Here is a 26,217-nt window from a genome sequence, read left to right as displayed (position 1 = left end):
ATATAAATGCACACCTTTAATCATTGCTAGTCTTAAAGCAAATATAACATTTTCCCATTCTCTTTTCAAGACTATGACTTTAGGCAATTTGAATTTGTCCTGTTATATTCTTTTTTATTCCCCAGAAGAGCTCTTATATTTGAGAAAAGAAGAAACAATAGAGACAAAACTAGATTTAAACAATATCTGAAATACTTTTGGTGCCAATTAGGTGTCTCTAAAAACACAAAGGGAAAATTAATTTTAAAACGAGGTGTTTGGCTTAACAAAGTTGCCAAAGAACTAAAAAAATATACATTTTTGTATATAATCCCCCAAAATGTATGTTTTGCATGTTATCTGGATAAGAGATAAATATTACTTATAATTTAAAGGAAATATTTTCACAATGGTTTCAAGAGGAATTTCTATGGCATTTATTACTCAAGTCTCAAAATAAAATGACTTATTTCTGAAAAACTTCTTTTTTTTTAATTTTTTTTTTTTTTTATGATAGTCACAGAGAGAGAGAGAGAGAGAGAGAGAGGCAGAGACATAGGCAGAGGGAGAAGCAGGCTCCATGCACCGGGAGCCCGACTTGGGATTCGATCCCGGGTCTCCAGGATCGCGCCCTGGGCCAAAGGCAGGCGCTAAACCGCTGCGCCACCCAGGGATCCCTGAAAAACTTCTTAACCTTATCATAAATCTGAAACTAATTTATCACTCAGGTGAAATTATATAAGTCTTTTTAGCTGAAATAATACTCTCACAAATTTGCATAAGATATGAAAATGTAAAATAATGATATATGTCAGACAAATTTACACCTAAACACAATAACAATTTAAACACAATATGTATTATTCAAGCAATTGTAAGCTTGATTTTGGAAAATTTTAATCAAGTTTTATTTTAAGATACCAGAAATACTTAATCTAAAATTTTTTGATTCTCTGCTTGAAAGTTGGACATGTGACAGGAACATTAATATGTTAATATTAATGTTATATGGTGTATGGTAATATAGTTTATGGTGATACATTAATTTATATTAATATACTCACAATGGGTATTCATTTTGGATTAGAGTTTTTCATAAATGTTTCCCTAAAACTCATAAAATTCATGAAACTGTCAAAATGAATTTAATTCTTATTGTACTACCTGAATGATGTACTCTCACAACATAGTTTATATTGACAAAATAAGTATATTTTGAAAAAAAGATGATAACAGTCAAATAATCTACTTTAGTAATTTCCAGAGTATTTGAAGGTAAAATAAAAAAAATATTGGTTATAAAATACAAAGATCAATAAGTTTTATTTATGGTCCAGCTGTTAAAGAAATGTATTAACTCAGATCTTCTTTTTTATCCTAAATGCCTTAGTAAATTTTCTTAAGAAGAGCAAATTCTGTTCTGTCTCTCTAAAATCTCCCATTTCAAATTACTCATTTGCCTCTCATTTTCTGGCATCATGGTGCGTAATTTCTTTATACTTTCCCTTACAATTCTGGCAGGCACACCAGGATTCTTGTTCAAGATCAAGAATAAAAGGCTAACAAACACCATTACATTGTCAGAGTCCATACAAAAAAAATCCAGAAGGGAGTGAGCTTGTTTATGAATGATGGAAATGCCAGTGGGATTTTTGTCTATTACCTAGTATTCTTAAGAAGAAGTATAAAATATTATTTGCCCTTCAAAACTGGTTTCTCTTTTGGTAGAAAATAAACTATGTAAATAAGGAGCTAGAAGAGTTTAGTCTTCATTAGTAAATTACAGCGGACAATTTATATTTTCAACTATATTGAAGAACTGTAACAATAGTATAGAATAGATTCCTGAATAGACACTAGGTAATTTTAGAAATGTGTATTTTATTTATTTATTTTGTGATGAACAAGGCTTTCTCTGCCTGGTAGACCTGTCTTGACACAAAGTCAAAATATATGTTTTTCCATTATTAAAAAACTAAGTGACCTTGAGTTTGGTGATGATTTCTTCAATACAACACTAGAACCACTAGCTACAGGAAAGATATTGGTAAATTAAAAAAAAAATAAAAATAAAAACTTTTGCTTATTGAAAGACACTGATAAGAGAATGAGAAACAAACTATAGACAGGGAGAAAATATTTGCAAAACAGCTGTGAAAGTATTGGTATCCAAAATATACAGAGAACTTTTCAAACTCTACAATCAAAAAAGAATTAAAATGGTCAATAATTTGTAAAAATTTGTCTATGCTAATAAATGTGTTTATAAAGGATACAATAAAAATTAATTAAAAAAACAGACTGGGAGAAAATAATCATAACAAATACTTGACAAAGAACTAGTAACTAATATTTCTAAATTATGAAGAAAGAATCAACAGAATAAAAAAATAGCAAAATATCTAACAGATAAAGATATGTCTTCAAAGATATACACATGGTTTATAAACATATAAGAAGATGCTTAAAACTATATAGCATTAAAGAATTGTATGTTAAAACCAACAAGATATCATAATATTTACATACTTTAATAGAATTTATGCTTGATTATTTTTCTTAATTCTGTTATCTTAATGTGTTCATTCTTCTTTTCTTTCAGCTACATTCTTGTCCTTGTAAGTTTCCTGTATTAACTTCTTAGCTCATAGAATTTCAGTTTTTCATGATTGAAAACACAATGTTCCAAAATCTTGTCATATCTTTTAAAATTAGTGCATTCAGTTCCATTTTGTAATGTCCATTGATTTTTTCCCTCTCAAAGACCTGGATTTTTTTTTTCATGACGTTTAAAACTTTTGCAACCTACAGTATTTTTTTTACTATATTATTTATTATTGCATGTCTCACTAAACCTAATTGTGTCAAACAATGAGGTCTCTTTAATATTTATTGTTTCAAATTTCTAGAGACATAATTGTGAAAGGCACATGTTCTTTTTTGTAAGTATATTTGTACATAAAACAAATGTATTTTTTCCATATTAGACTTCAGAAATTACTCTATTTCTATTAGATAAATCCATTTGAAATCTTTATTTTTATTTCTTAATCTCCTTTATATTTTATTTTCTTTAGTAATGTATTAAAATCTCTCTATTGACTCTATATTTCAGAATTTCCCTATTAATTTTTCAGATTTGCTTTATAAATGTTAAGCCATGTTATTGAATGTATGCAAGTTCAATTATTCTATATCTTCTTTGTAGATTCTTCAATTGATTACTAAGCTGCATTCCTATCTCTCATCTCTTTTGTCTGACATTAATACTATAACATCAAATTTGGGGGGAGGACTAGCATTTTTCTGTTCACCCTCCACTCCACAACTTTGATTCATTTTCTTCATGCTCATTAATGTTCTGGAAGAGTTCTTTCTGTGAAACACTATGAGTAGAAACTTTGCTTAATATTTTATGACTCACAAATGTCTTCATTGTTTCCACTTGTGAATGATAGCTTGGCTATCATAAAATACTAGGCTGTTTAAGTTTCTCAGAACTTAGACAATATCCTGGGAGAGTACTCTGGTATTTATTATTGTTAATGAGAAGGAAGTTTTTAATCTAGTTATCATACTTTTGTAGATATATCATTTTCCTCTCACATATTTTAATATTTTCGTTTCACCTTTAGTATATTACAATTCACTTTGATTTTCTGAGTATGGTTTCATATCAGGTTAATTACCTTAGTACAGAGTGAACACTTGATTTGGGGATTCATAAGTTCTTTCAATTCTGGACGATTCTAAATCATTGTCTATTTCTGTATTTCTTTTTCTCTTTATCCTCCATTTTTTTTCTTCTATAATTCTTTAGTGCACTAGTGCTCAAAATATTCACAATATTCTTTTGGAAGGATTATCTCTACTATGCTATAATTGGGCTTGTCCATGTGACTTGCTTTGACCAATGAAATTCAAGTAGGAGTGGTATGTGCCACATTCTAAGCAGATGCATTAAGATAGTAATGACATGATTGCATCATGTCCCCTATCCCCATGACATGCTTTGTAAGTAAGAACTCAACATTTGTTATTTTTGTTAGTAATACATTTCAGTCATTTTTTATTTAGCTTTGTATTAGCAGAATCTGACTTAAAAAAACCTATGGAACAAACATTAAAAATTTTCAGTCTATCCTCTTTTAAATCTTCTATTTATATTTTTATCTTTTTTTCTCTGGGAGGATATCTCAATAATTACTAATCTAATGAATCAATTAAAATTTCTATAAGAAAGTGATGGTTTGTTCCAAAGGATTTAACTGAAGAGTATTTAATGGATCGGCTATTTTCAGAAATGAGGGTATGCCTAAGAAATTAATAAATGGTGAAGTACTCAGTGAGAAGTAATCATGGACACTGTTACTATTACTACCCTAAACCTAAAGAAAAAATGGAAGAGAAAGGTTTTAGGAACTAGTACCTACTGAGTCTATCTAAGAAGGTAAGGTCTGTAGGGACTATAAGTAAAGTCACAGAGGAATGCTGGAATTGTCAGACTGTCATGGGACTTAGCAAGAGTACAGAAATTTTTTCCACTCTGTCTATCCTAATCACTTCCAATCTACTGTAGGAGCCTCCCTGTTTCAAGGCCCAACTAGATATCAAAGTGGAGGAATTACAGATGATGCCATCTATAGAATTCAGTCTCTAAGAGCACAGAATATGGCTTAAAATGGCAGAGAATAGATTTAGGTTTGGGAGAAGAGGAAAACAAAGACTAGACACTCTTAAGATTTATTTATCTATTTGAGAGAGAGAGAAAGTATTAAGCAGATTCTGTGCTGAGTATGGGGCTAGATCCCACCACCCTGAAATCATGACCCTGAGATCACAACCTGAGCTGAAACCCAGAGTTGGATGTGACTGTGCCACCTAGACACCCCAATCAGGACACTTTTAAAACTACTGATTTCTCTATTTGACCAAATCTAGTAAAGAAGTTGTCACAATTCAAGTTGTCACAGTCAGAGTTGACACTTCCATTTTTTAAAATTAGGTAACAGTTTAGGTTACAGGAAAAGAAATTGGATATGCATAATTCAACTGTTATGAAAATAATAGTAAGTAGGGAGTACTTGGGTGAGTCAGTTTGGTTAAGTGACTGGCTCTTGATTTTGGCTCAGGTCATGATTTCAAGGTAGTGGGAACGAGTCCCCATCAGGTTTTGCACTGAGTGGAGACTCTGCTTGAGATTCTCTCTCTCCCTCTCTCAGCCCCTCCCACTCCTCTCTCTTCCTCCCTCTCTCTTTCTCAAATAAATAAATAAATAAATAAATAAATAAATAAATAAATATTTCTTCTTTTTTTCAATCTTTTAGATTTTCAATCTGTTAGAGAATGGATTGTATAAAAGTAACCTGTCTGCCAAAACAACTATAAAAACAATGTAAAATACGTGAAACACTTATTTGAATGTTTTGTAGATCAGCAGCACAGTTAGAACTTGAGGCCTGTGATCCTTGAGAGAAGGTAAATGCATGGACATGAGTTCCATAGTCACCTTTGCTTCTAACTCTGCTAATTGTCAGTGAAGGACAATACGGTATGAATAGGAGGCTCCACTCACACTGAGCTGGGAAACAGAGATGTGAAATCTATGATTTCCAAGTGGCTGGAAATGGAAGAGAAGAAAGCGCTGAAAAGTGAATCCAAAAATTGGCATGAAATTTTCTTTTGACGGTTTGGATCTCAAAGATGCTCAGAGGAAGGGCATGTCTCAAAACAAAGAAAACCAGAAAACAGCAGCTGGGATGCTAAAGACCTGAACAGAAGTTTTTAACACATTCATAGTTCTGAGAAGACAGCAGTTGGAATTTAAGAGACCTGATAAAGACCTCAGGTTTCAGCTGAGATTCTTGAAGGTTTATGCCATGGTAATAAAGGACAGCTGAAGTGCACCAGTATTAACATAGTCAAAAACCTACCCTTGACAATAATGAAATCATCTTCATCTAATAACTGTATGGTCTTAAACCTTTTTCCCACAGACTGCTTATTGTTTGCCAGAAATAAAAGCAGTAATTATACAGTGGAAAAATCAGGCCTTAATGAAATGATCAAAATAAATAACAGCAATGAGGAACAAATGAAAAATATGTACCCCTCAGGTATAATATTCTGAGAAAAACACAGCATTATATATCTAATTTTTCATTCAAGAATACATTACCTGTTTCAAATCAGAAAAAAAAATTAAAAACCTTTCTCTTAATAAATGGTGAGGGAACTGTATTCTTCAATGTCACAAAAGGCGAAATAAGACTATAAAAATGTTCCATATTCTAAAAGGCTGAAATGGCGTAATGACTAGACTAGTACTGTACTGCAGGGGAACAAAAGCACTAATGACATTATGGGTGAATTGAAAAAATTGGAGTAGGAACGATAGCTTAAATGAAAGTATTTCAAATGATGTTACATTTACTGCATTTGGTAACTGTACTTTGATTAGGTAATCTCTATTCTTAAGAAATAGACACTGGAGCATTCAGGGACAAAGGACTATGATGTACTCAAACTACTTTAAATGGTTCAATAAGAAACTATGTATATATTATGAAGAGAATACATATGCATCAAATAATTAAAAATGAAATAAAATATTAACAATAAGCTATTCTGAATAAAGGGCATATAGGTGTTCTTTTAATTCTTATAACTTTTCTATAAATTTGAAATAACTTCTAAAAAATCAAATACAGTAATCTCACCAAAACATTGAGCAGAAAAAGTATATGTTCTTCTGTTATGTACAGAAAAGGCATTGGATAAAACAGCACCTATTCAGGATAAAATTGTCAATACAACAGCAATAGAAAGGAACCTGCCTGATCTGATTAATAGCATTTACAAAATTCCTACATTTTAAATCATACTCAAAGGTAAAAATGTACTTTTCCCTTAGGTCAGAACCAGACAAAGATATTCATTATTATAACTTTTATCTAGATTTGTATCAGAGGTCCTATTTTAGAAAATAAGGAGAGGAAAAGTAATTATGCATAAGGATTGAAAAACTTTTACAGATCTAGTACCCACATCTTGCTTTGAAGAAACTACTTGCCATTTAAAAAACCAAGATTCTTTGAAGAAATGATTAATTCTAGATCTGCAGAATATAAAAGTGAGCCTAGAATATCTTTTTGGTCAAGAAAAAAATACTCAAAGACTAATGGTGTCAGGATACATGGAAGTTGAAACTGGTTGGAAGAAACCTCCCCCTAACAAAATGTGGGTCCTAATGAGTATTTATCAAAATGAATAACTTAATGACTGATAGATAACACACTGAATAAAACAAACACACATAGATCCACAGTAATATTAAAAAGAAAGAGGAAGGGAGAAATGTTGGGTTAGGAGGAATGTACTAAAAAATAATAGAATCCAAAAATTATGATTTTCTATCTGCTAATGTAGTTTTTAATGATTATAACAAGAATAATCAATAGGGCCTAAAACAATTTGTGATGATGGATAAAAGTATATTTACAAGATCACTCCACAGACTATCTATTAACTACAAAGGAGAGAATGTGCTTTTACAATGGAAAGGTCTGTGTGTTACTCCTGGCATTTCCACTAGTGGAAAGACCCAACATTATATGCTTCCAGCTATGATATAGTAAGAGGTATCCAACATCACCCATGCTATGGTCTTGTCAAAAATATTTGATCTAAGTCAAGTTATAAAAACACTTATTAATACAAAATGCAGGTTGTTTTGCAAGACAAAAGGCAGGACCCTTCAAAGAATCAATTCTAGGACTTCTACAGATTGTGAGAAATTGAAGAGACATAACCAACGATAGTTCATCAATATTGACTGACTCCTCAGTGGAATAAAAACAAATTATACAGAGATTTTCTCTACAACTGAGGAAATTTTGCTTGTTGTGTCATGATTTTGAATTCATACTAATTTTCTAAAATGTAATATATTGTTGCTAGGAAGGAAAATGTCCTTGTCTTAGATGGTTAGTGCTGAAGTACTTAGGAACAAAATGTCTTGATGTTTGCAGCAGTCTTTTAGAAAGAGAAGGAAAATGGAGCAGGTAGATAGGATATTAGCAACTAGTCAGTGTTAGTGATGGATACACAGGTGTTCATTTTATTGTTCACTCAACTTTCCCGAGCATTTGAAATTTTTCAAAATAAAAGACAAATTTTCAAAAAGTTAAAAGCAGACCTCTAAATTGAAGCATCTTTTGTCTTTGAAAGCTGATTTCTCATTTAAATGAATTTGACACGGGTCCAAACTAATTATCAAAGCATGAGCCTTTTGAAGGATACCATTAATTGAAATTCAGAGCTGTGATACTAACTGTTCAGACTGAAGTGGCTATATTATGAACAACTTGCTTTTTTCATAGGGTCTGATCCATATTATATTGAGTGTTTTTCTTTTTTGATTGAAAACATCAAGGTTTTATTTAATTGTATAAATTATGCCCTTAGCTTTAAAAACTCAACAAAATAGATGCAAAAAATTAATTACAATATTGTCAGAATCAACCATTAAACAGCAGGATACAAGCATCATAAAATTAGCATTTTCATCTAATCATGCTAGTGTCATCTGCTAATTTCACACAGACCTCATACACAGACATTATTTTTCAAAGCATCCTTACACAAACCCTTAATTCATTTTGAGCCTTGTAACAACATTCAGAATCAGTCAAAGTTCTGAAAGAGATGATCCTTACTTCTCAAAAAGAAATTAGGAGAATTATGGTTTATTAACTTTGAATTCAAAGAAGGTGAATGCTATGCAAAATGATGTTGGGTGTTTTTTTTGTTTTTCGTTTTTTTTTTTTTTTTTTTTGCCTTAGTTCTTATGACTGGGAACGCTTCCAAAGACTTCCATAGTTATAACTTCCAAAGTTAAATTGCTCAATGTAACATTGATTTAATGAAATCTTGTCAGAAAATACTTTTCTTTTTTCTTATTCCATTCTCACAGGCATTAAATGTTTTTGAAATACTAAGAAATGTGTGCAGTTATCTAAATGTATTGTGAGTGCAAAGGCTGAATTTCCCTGATAATCTTTCAAATATTCCTTTCCCTAATATGCAGCTACAAAAAAGGTTCATCACTTTTGTGTATGTACAATATCAATCACTTTATTAGAGACTTTTTAAAAAATATTTTATTTATTTATTCATGATAGACATAGAGAGAGAGAGGCAGAGACACAGACAGAGGGAGAAGCAGGCTCCACGCCGGGAGCCTGATGTGGGACTCGATCCTGGGACTCCAGGATCGCGCCCTGGGCCAAAGACAGGCGCTAAACCGCTGAGCTACCCAGGGATCCCCCTATTAGAGGCTTAATAAACATCTGCCATTAAAAATAAATTCTATACATGGAATACTTTTCTCAATAGACTGCATCTCCTTTTAATGTCCTTATGGGCAAAATTTTTCTTGATTAGTTTATGATTTCTTCAGTGTCTCCTACAAAAATATGTTTGAAAGCCTACTACAGTTCAGATTCTATGTTAGCTTCTGGATATACAAAAATTATTAAGGCATGTTCTCTCCCCTTCAGGGTATCTTAAATCTAGGGAGGACAAAGACATTTGAAAACAGATCATAAAAACATAATCTTATAATAGCAATAAAGTAATTATCTGCAAAGAGCCATAAGACCAAATAATTGCTGATGATATGTTGGTCCTTATCTCAAATGGTTCATTGCTCCACTTTTATGCAAGAAGAGAAATGATCATTATTAAGGCAAGAGCAGATAGACCTCTTAAAATTTATAGATCTTACTTATTAGAGATAAATCAATGTTTACAATTAAAGATAGTAAGGATTGTGGATAATAGATGACAAAAATGAGAATCTAGGAAAAAATTACTGTAATCCATTACTTAATCATTTATACTTATCTCAATTAATCTCAGTTCCTGTTTTTGTCAAACAGACTATTAAAAGGAACTTACATTGAAAATTGTGTTTGTGGGGCACCTGGGTGGCTCAGCATTTAAGTGTCTGCCTTTGGCTCAGGGCATGATCCTGAAGTCCCAGGATCGAGTCCCGAATCGGGCTTCCTGCATGGAGCCTGCTTCTCCCTCTGCCTATGTCTCTGCCTCTCTCTGTCTCTGTGTCTCTCATGAATAAATAAATAAAATCTTTAAAAGAGAGGAAAAGAAAAGAAAATTGTGTTTGAAAACTTCTGAGTTCCTTCAATTCTTGCATTTGTTAAAAATTCAATACTTTTTCTATTTTACTTAATTATGCCAGTATTACTATACCAGTAAATTTGGTATGAAAAAGAGATCTCTAATCATAAAAGCTGCTTAAGACCTGTGAAAACATCAAGTATTCTCATCATACAGACCTACTTCAGATAGAATGAAGAAGTATGACTGTAACTCTGATATGAACTAGATACTTGAAGTATATTTAAAAGCTTAGGTTAAAAGAAAATTCTTTGACTCAAATCCTAGGTTGTAAGAGATAGTTATGTTGTCATTACAAAACTTTATGCATTTGAGAAAAGAATATCAATCATGATTAATAATGATTCTGTGGGCATGCAAGAGCTCGATTTCTGTCATTGCTTCTAGTATTTTTTTTCTTGTCTTAGAGAATTAAGGTGTCTGTCCATTAACTCATCTGAGGACAATCTTCAACTGTATTTGGAATTCCATCATCACCTGCCACCTCAGAGACCTTAGTTCTAGTAGGTTAAAATGGCCAACGGAACACTGATCACAGTCAAATCCCTAGCTCAGAATTTTTTTCAAGAACCAAGACCCATGAGTCCATACTTCCTATTTGACTTTTCTAATTGTGTATCTTACAGTCACTCAAATTCAAATTATCAGTTTGGGCAAAAATTACTAGTTGCAAGCAACAGAAACTGACTCTAGATCATTTAAGTGTCCAATACAGGGCAGCTCGAGTGGCTCAGCGGTTTAGCGCTGCCTTCAGCCCAGGGCGTGATCCTGGAGACCGGGAATTGAGTCCCATGTCAGGCTCCCTGCATGGAGCCTGCTTCTCCCTCTGCCTGTGTCTCTGCCTCTTTCTCTGTGTCTCTCATGAATAAATAAATAAAATCTTAAAAAAAAAAGTGTCCAATACAATTTTTGAAAGGGCCAGAAAACTAAAGAGCTAGGAACAGTTATCAAAACTGTAGTGCAGAAAGCTTCCTCTACCAATCAACTGAGCACTAAACACTGAGCAATACTTTTACACTGGGCAATTGATCTTGCAGTTTCTACCCTCTTACGGTGACTACTACTGCTGCAGCCTTTGCTGCTATTACCAGCAACAGTTGTACTACTACTTGAGAGAGGGAAGAGAAACAGGGAGAAAGAAAAATCCCAGCACTGACTGCTTGTGTAACCAGCCTCAAAATTAAAGCCCATTGCAAGAAATCACTGAAGCAAAGATCATATGCTTGTGCCTACTCCCTTTGAAAGTGGGAAAGTTTCTAGTCCAATGTCCACAATGTTCATTATCTTCCCTCTCTTTCACCCTATCCTTGCAGGGAGCCTGATTCTCCCTTGGCCTGTCTCTCTGTCTCTCATAGATAAATAAATAAAATCTTTAAAAATAAATAAATAAATAAATAAATAAATAAATAAATAAATAAATAAATTTTATGCATATAATCTAATTTAATCCCCACAGCAACCTTTTGAGGGCTGAATCAAGGAAAGAACTAATTATAAGGGATATTTAAAAGTATATTACAAGATTATATTATTTTCTTGTATGTAACTATGAAATTAAACTAATTTTAGAAAACTAGTTCTGTTCAGTAAAATCAGTCTCCAGTACATATATAAATACACTTCCAACTGTAATATGGAAACACCTATGTACTTTTAAAGTGCTGTTCTTGTAAAGTGATGTGATGTTGATGGCAAATGGTTTTCTCCCACCCAGAATCTAGGCCAAAGGGACAAATTTCTTTGTTTTGCAGACAGGTAGGTTTTTTCTCATAGTCCCCTTTACTGAGTGAAAAATATAGACAATAGAGAAAACAAATAGAGAAAACTCTATTGCCATATATTTCTCTTTTTCATTTCTTTCTTTTTCTTTCTTTCTCTTTCTTTCTTCCTTTCCTTTCCTTTCCTTTCCTTTCCTTTCCTTTCCTTTCCTTTCCTTTCCTTTCCTTTCCTTTCCTTTCCTTTCTCCTTTCCTTTCCTTTCCTTTCCTTCTCTCCTCTCCTCTCCTCTCCTCTCCTCTCCTCTCCTCTCCTCTCCTCTCCTCTCCCCTTTCTCCTTTCTCCTTTCCTTTCTTTTTTCCTTTTCTTCTTTCTTTCTCTCTCTTTCTTTCTTTCTTTCTTTCTTTCTTTCTTTCTTTTTCTTTCTTTCTCTTTCTTTCTTTCTTTCTTTCTTTCTTTCTTTCTTTCTTTCTTTCTTTCTTTCTTTCTTTCTTTCTTTCTTTCTCCCTCACTTCCTTCTACTTTCTTTCTTTGTTTCTTTCTTATTTAGAGTTTACTTAGCTGTGAGAATAGCAATACAATAAAAAGATATGTATTTGATCTATAATTTAGAGTCAGGATATCTGGTCTGGACTGCTGCTGAAAACAGAAAACAGTATTAGTTTTTTAAAATAGATTTTAATGAGACCAGAACAGAGTAATAGGGAATTAGCAAGAAATAAAATGAAAATTAACATCATTTATTTGCAATGTCCTTGTTTTTTCTAATTTCTTTACGCATTTATAGATTTATTGTCAATATTTTTACAACTATTCCATTGAAACCCAGTAGACATACAGACATACAGAAGAGTACATAAATCAAAAGCTTATGGTTATTAATTATAAAATAAACTCATCCATGAAAATGCCATCCAAGAAGTAAAAATTACCAACATCCTGAACATACATAAAGCATTTAGAAACCCAATTTAGGGCAGCCCGGGTGGCTCAGTGGTTTAGCGCCGCCTTTGGCCCAGGGCCTGATCCTGGAGACCCGGGATCCAGTCTCACATCAGGCTCCCTGCATGGAGCCTCCTTTTCCCTCTGCCTGTGTCTCTGCCCCTCTCTCTCTCTCTCTCTCATTCTGTCTCTCATGAATGGATAAATAAAATCTTTAAAAAAAAAAAAAGAACTATTTAATTCCCATTTCTTGTATATGTATATATGTGCATATATAGAGAGAATTAAATTATAACTATTGTTTTATACTATCACAATGCACTTACGCACTAGACATTTATATCCTCTGCTGCTCTTCATTAAGTCCTATGTCTGACTTCCCATCTCTAATATTTTTTCTCTTAAAAAGCACCCTTAGTATTACCTCTAGCAAGAATATGGACTGTCAAATTCTCAGATTTAGCTTGTCTGAAAGTATGTCTCATATTTCTTTTTAAAGGATCTTTTTCTGAGTTTGAAATGCTAAGCTTACATTATAATCTTTCAATACTTGGAAGATGTCATTGTGTTGTCTTCTGGCTTCTTTGAGAAGTCAGTTGTTCATCTTGTGATTGCTCTTGTGACTGTCATTGATCCTCTTCTCCCAGCTGTTGTAAAAACTGTCATACTTGATTTTTAGTAGGTATACTATAATGTAGATAGGTGGAATTTTCTTTATGTATGTCCTTCTTGGGTTTCATAAGTTTTAGGACACTTCCAGCTTCATCAGATATTGCTTCTGCTCCCAGTATATCCTTCTTTTTGTTCCTGGATTTCAATGACAGATATGTTAAATTTTTCATTTATCTTCATTACTTTCATCTTTTCTTCAATATTTTCCATTATTCTGTCTGTCTGTGTCATTTTGAATGTTTCCTGTCCTATATTCCAGTCCACTAAATCATTTTATTCAGCTCTGTCTAATCTGTCCAACTGTTCTATTTTTTTGAGGAATTAAACTTTGCATTGATTTTCTTTTTTTACTGCTTCTAATTCACTGTCCAAATTCTCACTCTTGTCTCTTACTTCCTGAATTTATTCATTATAATTGTTCTGTAGTCCATGTGGAATAACTCCATGATCTGTATCCCCTATGGTACTGCTTATATTTTGTATTCCTTATCCCTTTTTAAGAATATTGTCTTACTTACCTCCTCATATTACTCTTAGTTTTTGAGTGTAGAACACTGTATATAAATTCTGTAAAAATATTTTCTGCATATTATCTTCCTTTTTCATTAGCCCTGAATTTTTTAGTTTTCAGTTTTGAGAAACTAAAATATTTTTAGTTTCTCAGTGATCTGTTTGGGAATAGTGGCCTCAAATATCCATACTATTTTTTTCCTGTTTCCCCCTTTTCTTTAAATTTTTACCTACATTTCTTTATCTTCAAACATTTTACATTTTATTTTATTTTTCAGTTTTTCTATCCAGCTTCTCTAGAGTTGGTTTAATAATTACTTCTTTTGCTATAATCAGAAATTAATTACTCCCAAGATAAAAGATATAAATGTATTTACTAAGAAGTCAGCATAGAAATGTTGAGGTTGTAGGTCAGATCATCTGCTCTAGTAAAGACTGTGCTATGATCTAAATGTTTGTCTGCCTGCAAAGTGCATATGATTATCTATGTACCAGAAATTGGGCTTTCATTAGACAGTAAATCTACTAGCAACTTGATCTTGGATTTCTCAGCCTTCAGAACTGTGAGAATTTCTATTGTTTATAGGCTGCCCAGTCTATGGTGTTTTATTATAGCGTCCTGAATGGACTAAGACAGACAGATAGCAAGGAAGCTTTGAAAAGAAAAAATGATTTTGGACATTTGTGTGACATCCTCTATAGATAAAAAAAAGAAAAGAAAAAAAAAGCTAGTTAGAAATTGTCTGGGCTCATAAACTGTGTTATAATTTTAGAGGAATCAGAATTTCATAGACCAGATATCTCCCTAATAATTGTCTTTGCCTTGAAGTATATGTGATATACTTTTATATGTGATATACTGACAGATAATGGAAAGGTTGATTTAATTAACATTTATTCATTGCTTTCCAGTAAAAATTACCATAAAAAATAAAATAAATGAGGGGCACCTGGGTGGCTCAATCAGTTAAGTGTCTGCCTTCAGCTCAAGGTCATGATCCCAGAGTCCCTGGATCAATCCCTGCATTAGGCTCCCTGCTCAGCAGAGAGCCTGTTTCTCTCTCTGTTCCTCATCCCGCTTATGCTTGCTCTCTCTCTTAAATAAATAAAATCTTCGAAAAAAAAAATGAATAGGGTTTAGTCATACCTTGCAGAAGTTCACAATACAGTGTGTATTTTTGTGTATGTGCATATCTGCTACACACTTAAATACAGTGTAGGAAAAACATGCAAAGACTGTGTTTAATTTTAATACAAGGTATATGGGGATAAATGTTAAAGTGGAGCTACAAAGCATAACAAGTTCATGAAAAAAAAAAGAATGCAGTTGGTACTGGAGGGCTATTACAAAGATTCTTGGGAGTACTGCTTTAATGGTCTCAGTAGGATAGACAACTATGACAAATATTGGGGATAGGAAGCACATTCCATATCAATGTGAAGAGCTTGAACAAAGGTCTGCAAAAAATCATGCATGGTGGATATGTGACACTGGAATAAAGTATATCACTAATGATAATAAGGTCAGATTAAGAAGATTTACCAGAGAGCTCTAGCTGTTTGAAGATTAAACTCTAATGACATGAAGAATTTTATTCATCAGAAATTTCTATAGACAATTTTCACAATATAATCATAAAAAAGAAAGACTACACTACACAGAGAGGGTTCTAGATATTTCTTTTCATGAGGAAAAAAAAGGAAGATCAGAAGGTATTTCCAGGTCCTTGGCTGGTTTTAGACTAACCAAGTGCATCTGACAATTGGGAGGACATATTTTAAGAACAGATAGGATCCTGATGCCAAAAGCTTACAATGAAAGTATAGACCCATGCCCTACCTTTCCCCTATGAATTACTTTAAATACTTATAGCAGTTTTTCCTTCTATTTATCCCCTCCGTATTTCTATAACTGAACATATAATTAACAATTCTAGATATTATCTTTTGACTCCTTCTTCTGTAGATGAAATTAACCACATATAGACCTACCTTCCTCTCTCATTAATGAATATAGTTTTATTGGAATTTTAATAAGTGCTATACTACTAAGAGAATTATAAATTTTTCATTACAGAATCAACTAGAGTTCTATGATTTCCTTTCTTTTACAACTTAATTTTCTGAGGTTAATAGTGCCCTCATTTTTCACTTGCCTAATTTTCTATAGACCTATCCCTAAACTCTCCAATTACTTGGTAAGATTGAGCACACACCGAGCAAAGTTATTTCCTCTGAATATTCATACTCATCAAATAACTATTATTTTTTTCTTTCTTCCTGTTTCAAACTGGATAGATTATTCTCAGGACATGCTACATATCTATAATTCTGAGCTTTTTGTGGTTGATTTATGTTGAACTGTTTGCTATTATTATTTTTCTCTTTTTCTGTTTACTTCTTCCCTTATATTAGTACCTTCATAACTAATTGCCTAAGTAGAGGAAAGGTACATATCGGAGTCCTTGAATGTCTGCATCTTTATTCTAACCTTACAGTTTAGTAATCATTTGGCTGGGTCTATTATTCTAGGTTGATATTTAGAATTTTGAAGACTTTATTCCATTCTTATGTCATGTAAGTTTTATTTTTTTTAATGTCACTTTTTTTCTCACTTTTATATAAATTGTTTTTCCTTTCTTTAAGCTTTTACCATGTACACATTAACCCTAGCGCTACATTCATGTTTTCTCCATTAGTGAAATATTTACCTAATCCAGTTCACGAGTCACTTAGAGAACTTTTTAAAATGAGAAGTCTCAAGTCTAAGTGGTACCTGGATGGTGCGTTCGGGTAAGCAGCAAATTCTTGGTTTTGGCTTAGATGATAATCATTAATCAGTTTTACCATATTCTTCTCTTTAGAGTTCTAATTCCCTATAAACCCTCTACTATCCCTTAAATAATATTCTTTTAAAAATTATCTCCCTACTTATACCATATGCTTCATCTCAAAACAATTCCAGGAAAAAAAATTTTAAAAAAAGATTCTATTTATTCATTTGGGAGGGAGAGAGCACAAGCAAGGGAAGAAAGGGTAGAGGGAGAATCAGACTCCCCATTGAGCATGGAGCCCAACAATTCCAGGACCCTGAGATCACGACCTGAGCTAAAGGCAGAAGCTTAATCTACTGAGCCACCCAGGCATTGAAAAAAAAAAATCTGAACTCTTCTCTCAAGCATTTTGTACCTCATTGGTGTCTTTTAGCTTTTCAATTGTCATCTCATCTTCTTTCCTAAATCTGGTGACAAATAAGTTCCATGACAAATGCCACTTGCAATAGATATATTGGTTGTTTGAAAGACTGCAGAGAGGGGATTTAAGGCCAATTCCAGCTTAATAGAAATGAGTTCTGGAGCTGGTTAGTGATGTTTGCTATAGTTGAGGGAATCAAGAGTCTAGTGCGAATGCTGTGTGTTTGCTGATACTGATTTAAATCTTTCACACAGGCTACAAACTCTTTTCAGTTTAACCTTTTCCTGTTTTATTATCTATTTGTGACTCATTTATATAACTAACAACAACTTTATCACAAAATGTGAAGACATGATATTACTTTATATACAAGGCAATATGCATCATGCATGAAACTTGGGACAAGATCTCACCAAGTCCATAGAACATTTGTGAAAAATCAAATGAGAGAATATGCACAAAAATGCCATGAAAATTCCATCTTAGTAAATTATTAAGTGCTTTTTTAAGGCAAAAAGATATGTTATTAATCTTACTTTTCATTAGGCAGTACCTAAAACAAAATTTTGCACACAATGGATATACAATCAATGTTTTTTTGAATTGAACTGTTTCACTCACTTACTCTGTGAAACAATTTCCTAATTCTTTTGACCTGAAGAAAGACAGAGAGTTTATGTGTGTGAAGCAGCAATGGAGTGCTATAACTATAGCAGGCAAAAATCAATAAATTATTATTTTGAAAAGTCATACATAATTGATAATTGTGCTCAGCATATCTCTTTTGCAAAATAACGTCCTTAGGGGAAAGAAATTGTGTCTCTTCCTATCTGGCAAATTATGTAGTAAAATGTTCTGCACTATAGATATGAGATAAATAAAAATTAATGTGGATGAATTAGCCTGATGAAATGTTCCCTAAATAGCACCCCCATAAGACTATAAAATATGATTTTTTTTCTAAAGTTAAAAGTAAAGGCTGCTAGTTCATTAATTCCCCCACATTTCTTTTTCATTTTGGGGTAAGTGGTTTTCAGGATCATTAACCTATTCATCAGAATTCCACTTTGTTATTTGCTAGCTTCTATACCTGGATTTTTGTGAAGCCACACTCATCCTATCAAGTTTATAGCATTTCTACCAGAATGCTTACCTTAGGACTTCTAATATTAAGAATGATAAAAACAACTTTCCAACTCACTGTTTCATTGAAGAGCATAAAACACATGGATATTTAAACTAAATATGACTATATTCCCTAATTCTTCCTAGCTCAAATCTGCTCCACTTTCTGACTCTTCAAATCGCTCAAAATGAATCACAATTTATTTATTCAGTCAAACAAGGCAGATTCTAATCATCCTCCCTGACTACCATACTCAGTCATGTACTGAGAGTACTCAATTTTATCTTCTAAATGCCTTTGACCCTACTCTCCTCAATTCCACTGTCATTGACTTTGTTCAGGTCATTAAGGAGACAGTAGCCATACCATCTTGACTCTCTTTTCTCCCTTTCCTCTTTTCAAATTATTGACAATGCTGCATCAAACTTGGTTTTCAAAAATTAGTGTCACACTCCTACTTCAGAACCTCTGATAATGGGTCACTGTTCGGTACATAAATGACACATACCTGCGTCAAGCTAGTTCTAATCTTTTTTACTAACAATACCATACCTCTCTTTTCTCCTTTCACAAAAGTCAGTGCCCCTGCCATACTGGACATTTCAGCATCTATTTCTTTGACACTGTTATTACTTGGCCCAGAGCACTCTCTTTTTCTGCAAGTGTTCACTCTGGTATATCTTCTTCATTAATCCCTCAGAAGTTCAAAACTGGCAGCTGTTAAGCAGATACAGTCTACAGATGTTACTCATTTGAGTGGAAAAAGTTCAAAAACAAAACTAAATTAAAATGCCTTTTGATATGCTTTTACCCTCATTCCCCACCATTCCTGAGTTTCTTACTCTATCCTGATCCAACATTTATATTACTTGACAAGCTTTTATATGCCTTTCTGTCTATGTAATAAATAATAGCCCTTATAACCTAGGATGACTATATTAAATTACCATAGAAAAATGTTCTGCACACAATAAGGGTAAGCATTCTTAGAAACAATAATGTGAAATAATAATTAGAAATAATTAGAAATTCAATAATTAGAAATAATATGGTAATAATCATTATTATTATTTATTAAACATTTTTCCATAAATATATCTTACTAAAAATTTTTCCAGTTTAGACTGACCAATGGTCCTGGTTTTCCCAGACTCTTCTGATTTTAGCAGTGAAAGCCCCTGCATCTAGGGAAATCTCTCACTCTCAGGAAAACCAGAATAATCATTCACCCTACCAATATCCCCAAATAAAATCAATAATTTCCATCTCTGGGCCCCTTTTGTACAGTATTCACACTTACTTTTATAGAACTTTATACATTTTTTTGTGTTGCATAACATTTGTCTGTTTCCCCAATTTCCAATTGCTTATGGACTTTCTTGTGCCCTCAATTCCCAAAGTGTGCCCTAATTTTAAGAAAAATATAACTAAATGAACTCCATAGAAGAATCCAAATGCCAAATTATGAGCGATTGGCCTGGAAAAATACATACTTGTTGAATCAATATTTATATTTTATGAGAGGACTTCATCAACTAATTTGTAGATAGAATGAAGTGGAAAATTACTTGGGTATGTGGTTCCCGCTATTGATAGGGATGAGTAAACCTGAACAGACCTAAGCCCAGTAAAACTGTTGCCCAAATTTTAGACTCTGGGCCCTAATGTATTAAAATGATCCTTATATATGAGCCATATATAAATTCTTCTTATTCCTATATAATCCTATATATATATTATATTTTTAATTAAAGTTTTGTATTTACTGCAAAAACATGCTCTTTACATGATCTATACAGATTGTCAGATGCTTTTCCATTACTGATGACATAAGCTCATTAGGTCTGCAGTCAGAGAGATTACTTGAAGAAAAAATATATATATTCCAATATATGTCAGGAATTTTTTTGAAAATATTGTAAAAGACTATCTATAAAACTCAGAATGCCAAAAACTGTAATATTAATGAAATACAGTTAGACTGAAGCTGTGAGTGAGACACAATCATCTTTTTCTACCAGTCTTTGGATGAAGCAATTTTCCATCCTTTGTTCTTTTTTTTTTTTTTTAAGATTTTATTTATTTATTCATGAGACACAGAGAGGGAGGCAGAGACACAGACAGAAAAAGAAGCAGACTTCTTGAAGGGAGCCTGATGTGGGACTTGATCCCAGGACCCCAGGATCACACCCTGAGCCATAGGCAGATGCTCAACAGCTGGCCACCCAGGCATCTCCCATACTTTGTTCTAAGATCAGGAAAGTAGAGTAGTCAGCATAGTGGATTGTGGACATAATCCTTCCATGAATATGAATCTGAAAGCTATGTAACCCTTGGAAATGTCTCTATCATCTCTATAGTTCAGTTTACTCAGCTATGAAATAGGAAAAAACATCTAACTATCTGGGTTTCTGTGAACTACATATGATACCACTGATTAAGCATTTAGTACAATAAATAACAGGTAGTCTAACCTTGATAAATTCCAATAGTTACTGTTACCACTTTATTTGAATTGGTATTTCTAATGGTGGGATAGGTGTATATAACTAAAAAGTCACAAAATGTGTACTATGTTTGTTTTCCCATATCTGTTTCAAATATCTAAATCATTAATGGCATTATTTTCATATATTGTCAGGTCTAAAATAAATAGCCAGTTTAGATTCCAACCAAGCTGTTAGTTGTTTCAAATTTTATTCATTAGAATGGATAAAATCTACAATGGTGATTGTCATAACATGTATCCTGTTACAGACTAAAAGCTATATTTATATATGTAGTGGATTTAAGGCTCCAGCAAATACCATCTTTACTTTCTCTAACACATTTGCAACTGAATGAGAGATACATACATGATTGAGATAGATGAAGATCAAGATATAAATTCCTTAATAAAAATTGAATTGGTGTACAAGGCTTCTGTGTATAGCTCCAACATGCTTTCTTATACTTCATCCTGGGATTCATTTACTCTACCAAACTGTGGGCCTCATTCTCATAAGGACAAAGCCCAAAGCAATTAGGTTATCATATGACAGGGAAAAGAGATCACATGGTCTTCTCGGTACCCAAAGAGGATGGAATTAATAACTCCCTGTTATTCCCTTGGCAGGAGGAAGTGAGAAAGTGTAGAAAAGATGAAGGTGTCCCATCTGAGCTATTCCCTCTTGGAAGTGGAATGGAAATTTTCTCCCTTTATGCAGATATAATTAATTAGTGGGGAAATAAGTGTCCCTAATAATGTCTAAGATATTATTTTTATAATAGTTGACTAAAAAATGATGTTATATAATTAAAAGCAGTTACTAAACCAACATAATAGCAATATGATCAATTACTTACACTAAGTGTTATATAATGCTAGTTATGCCACAATTAGGAAAAGTGGAAATTGACATACATGCTTTAAAGCTCCTATCATAAAAAAAAAAAAAAAATCTGTGCTTACTACAACCTTAAGAATGTCCGTGTATCTTTAAGATTGTCCAAAAAATAATAGCAGCTTAGATAGCCTATAATCCTGTTTTGCTCCCAGGCCAAAATATATCAATCCAAAGCATGTTGTTTGGGGCTTTTTTTCTTTTTAAGATTTTATTTATTTACTCATGAGCCACACAGAGAGAGGGCAGAGAATTAAGCAGAGGCTCCCCGCATGGAGCCTGATGCAGAACTCGAATCCAGGACCCCCAGGATCACAACCTGAGCCAAAGGCAGATGCTTAACCACTAAACCACCCAGGAGCCCCCATTCAGGGAATTTGAAGAAACAGTCTGAAAAATTATATCATCTTGTCAAAGAAGAGATAGGAAATCGGGGGGATGGACGAGAGAGAGATGGGTTGCTCTTAAAGAGGGATTAAAAAACACTTGCCTTGTATGCAGTATGGGTTTCTTATAAGTGCTGACATAGCAAACACTCCAGGGATCAGGGGAAATTGGTGATCTAGTAAAATATGGTCTTTAGCTAAAGGTCAAATGAAATTGTACTGGAAACCTTGGGGATACTTTAAAGTGGGAGCTAAAGACAGGGGGCTGCTCATTAGAGCTTGTGCTTAAGTACCAGTTTCACTTTATCAGGGAAATTGTTCATTTGTGTGAAAATTTGACCTCTGTCAGTTTGCCAAGCAGGCTGGGCCCGGGAGTGATCTCAGGCTCACGTGTGCTTGGAGAAGTTAAAGCTACCTGGGGACTACTTTCAAAGGACACCGCCAAGGTTAGCAGACCCAAAATTTGACCTTCCTCTTCTCTCTTTCCATTTATATCTGTTTGTAAAGTTCAAATGGTTCTTTTTTTTTTTCCCCAAAAAAGAAAGCGCTTCAAATGCAATAAAGTGATTAAAGATTCCAAAGGGATGCAGCTATAAAAAGAGAAGGTGAAATAAAAATGTTTCACTTAGGAAGGCTGGTTATTTAGGGAAATACAATGCGATAGCTAATAACAATCACCCTATTTCTTAACCTAGATTGGATTTAGCTTTAAAATTTTATAGTGCTACCACCTTTTAACCAGAGCCAAGTATTATTGCTAATGCATTAATGAAGGAAAAGAGGACAGAAACTTTTTCACAGGATGTTTGTTATCCAGAGAAGCTAATAATTCAAAATTCTTTAAATGCTCCAATTACGTAGACCTTCCTATAACATATCCATATAAATTAAGCTACAAACGAAAGGGAATGATGGGCCATAATTTAATGGTATGGATGTATAATGATGAGAGTATCACTGAATTTTAAAAATCAGTATTAAGTACCTATTATATGCTAAGATTTTAATTTTTTCTTTTATATCTCTATATGCAATTATTTTGCTTTAAAATGTATTTCCTTGTTTAGTATCAGTCTCCTTGCACTATTGTCTATGCTCCCAAAAGGAATGTTTTTTTTTTCTTATTAACTGCTGTATTCCCAACATCTAGAACAGCACCAGGCATATTTGTACCGTTTCTACATAGTAGCTATTTGTACTATTTTTCTCTTTCCTTAATGAATAAATACACATGACAGACATACCCATATATATTTTCTCATATAATCATTTTAACAACCCTGTGAAGTAGTATTTAAAAAATAATAATGTTGATGCTTATTTTCATGGCTAATGAATGGTAACATGGTAACCATGACTTATAATTGCATGGACCTCTCCCTTATCACAATAGATTTTATTTTTGTTTGTAATATAGACAGTATTTTTATTTATATTTTTAGGTAGAGTTCTGTACAATTTTCCCAGCATAATTAAAATTACTATAGTGAAGCACTTTACTAGGAGCTTTGCACACATTACTTCATGTATGTATGGGAAGATAAGGCTATTATTAGCTTGAATCATAAGAAATTTTTGATACTCCATTATTTTTAACTTGCATACATAGCAATTTCATGTGTTTCAGTCTGATATTAATTCCATTTACAGGAGGTACCTGAGGTTTAGAGAAATTAAATTGTACAAAGCTCAATATAGGTAAACAATAAAGAACTGAATCTGTTTTTAATTACAAATGCCATCTTCTTTATCTTGCTTCTAAAAATGGGCTTTAGAATGGATAAACACGACACAGTATTCTGGATAATCTCTTTCCTTTAAAACACGGAATTATATGGAGTGAAATGTAAAATTATGCAAACTCTTAAGAAAACAAGAGGCTCTGGAGACATTTCACACTATGTGGGATCCATTTGCTACTAGGAGTACTCTACTTGAAAATTGTAGGAAGAAGAGCACACTCAATCCCAGAGCCCCCTTCCTTATCACTATTTGAGAGTAAAGGCCGATGCTAAGATTAGCCATTGATCAAAACAATTGTATAATCTGTTGAGGATGAGAAAAAGGTTATTTTCTTTGAAGGGAAAAAATTCAATCTCTTATAAATGTTATTAATATGCAATGATTTGCTTCAGAGAGCCAGTGTTAAAATAAATCTTAATATATTTGCTAATAGTTCAAAATTAATATGGATGGATATGGAATATATAGGTTAAATGTACTCTTTTTGGAAAATTAAAATATTTTCTCCCTTTTTAATTATGTTCTACATGCCATTACTTTTTTTAAAAAGTTTTTATTTAGATCCCAGTTAGTTAATATACAGTGTAATATTAGCTTCAGGTGTACAACATAGTGATTCCACACTTCCACTGAAATTCATCACAAGTGTTCTCCTTAATCCCCATCACCTATATGATCCATCCCTCCACCAACCTCCCCTCTGGTAACCATCAGTTTGTTCTCTATAGTTAAGAGTCCGTTTCTTGATTTGCTTCACTCTCTCTCCCCGCCCCCCTTTGCTCCTGTGTTTTGTTTTTTAAACAAACATATTAAACATATGAGTGAAATCATATGATGTTTGTCTTTCGCTGACTTATTTCACTTAGCATAATATGCTGTAGCTCCATCTATGTCATTGCAAATGGCAAGATTTCTTTCTTTTCTTTTTTTTTTTTTTTTTTTTTAGATTTATTTGTTTGAGTGAGAGAAAGAGAGGGGAGGGACAGAGAGAGTAGAGAGGGCCCATGTAGGACTCCATCTCAAAACCCTAAGATCACTGGAGCCAGAACCAAGTCAGATGCTCAACGGATTGCACTACCCAGGTGCCCCAAGATTTCATTCTTTTATATGCTATTACTTTCTTCTCTTTCCTTCTCAATATCAAAAATTATAGTTGCTACATTTCTATTATGTTATAAATCATTAACACGAAAGAGATATTTCTGAAAACTTTTATTATCTACAAGGCAATATTTAATTTCATTGTAATTTAGAAACATGAACTCTTCAAATAACTTTTGATTTGCTATGTAAGCAGAAAGTGAAAAAAGATTCAAAGTATTCAAAGATTCAAAAAAGGGATTACTACAGGTAAATAGTGCAGTGACCCAGGTGTTATTTAGATAAGTAATTATCTCAATTGACTTTCAATGAAATGCTTTCCTTTTCAATTAGAATTCTAAGTGGGATCACATAAATTATTTAAGGAACTGATTATTATAGTCAGCACATACAGTTTCTGAGCAGCCTTACTTTCCTAAAATAATATGTATAATCTATAAACATAAAAGCAACTTTGACGTTTTCTTTTTTTGCCTTGAATTTTCATTCACTGAGCAAAAGATTATGTTGAAGGAAATTAAATGGGGATATAATTTTATGTTTAGCTGATTACTACTACTCAAACTCCCACTTACCTATTAATAAAGCAATTAGGAAAAATAATATCATGTAGAACTCCTGTTTCACACTAGCACCTGTTAGCTTTCCAGGGTATTTTATCAAGAAGTAATAAGGAGGGTGGAAATGGTGTTTGTTTTTAAATACCGTATAATATGATTAGGGATAACTTCTGTAATTTTCAAAAGGGATAGACAGAAAAGTTAATTTTTCCCCTTAAGAGACGGAAAAGCTAAAGTCGGGCTGAACATTGAGACTTGAAATAGGTAAGCAGCCCTAACAAAGATGCAGTGCCACTCAACGATCACAGCCAGCTGCAGCTAATTGCATTAGTTATGGTAATAGTGCCCTCCAGAGGAATTTTGCAGGAATTTGAAGGCATAGGGAAAATTAAAGGCCCTGAAAATGATGAATTTAAATATACACATATAAATTACCATATATTAATCTTACCTAGATAATTAATACATGCTTTAGTTTAAATTTAATGCTGAGTCAGTACTATATCCATCACTACAAATATCAACAAGCATATGTTTCTTATTATTTTAAGCCATTTGTGAATCCCTACTCACTTATTATATTATTAGCATATTCTAAAATATTCACGTTATTTTAAAGTAAATTTAGTTCAAGGAAACAGTAAAGGACTGAGATTAAGGCATTCAAATTTGTGACTTCATTTTTACTTTTCCTTCATTGTATTT

At 32.9% G+C, this 26,217-nt stretch overlaps 1 protein-coding gene across 4 annotated transcripts in view; it reads right to left on the bottom strand.

Annotated features, from left to right (window-relative positions):
* Positions 1–26,217, bottom strand: part of LOC144297151 (uncharacterized) — a 161,637-nt gene that overhangs the window by 13,041 nt on the left and 122,379 nt on the right. For 2 of the 4 annotated variants that reach the window (XM_077870906.1, XM_077870902.1), the window contains one exon: positions 12,380–13,643. The exons of the other annotated variants lie outside the window; for them this stretch is intronic. The gene's annotated coding sequence lies outside the window, so the exon portion shown is untranslated. Of the gene's footprint in view, positions 1–12,379; positions 13,644–26,217 lie in introns of those variants that run through there. 4 annotated transcript variants of the gene reach the window in all.

The sequence above is a fragment of the Canis aureus genome, chromosome 25 (assembly GCF_053574225.1).
Source record: "Canis aureus isolate CA01 chromosome 25, VMU_Caureus_v.1.0, whole genome shotgun sequence".
Classification (NCBI taxonomy): domain Eukaryota; kingdom Metazoa; phylum Chordata; class Mammalia; order Carnivora; family Canidae; genus Canis; species Canis aureus.
This window is presented reverse-complemented; position numbering and strand designations above follow the sequence as displayed.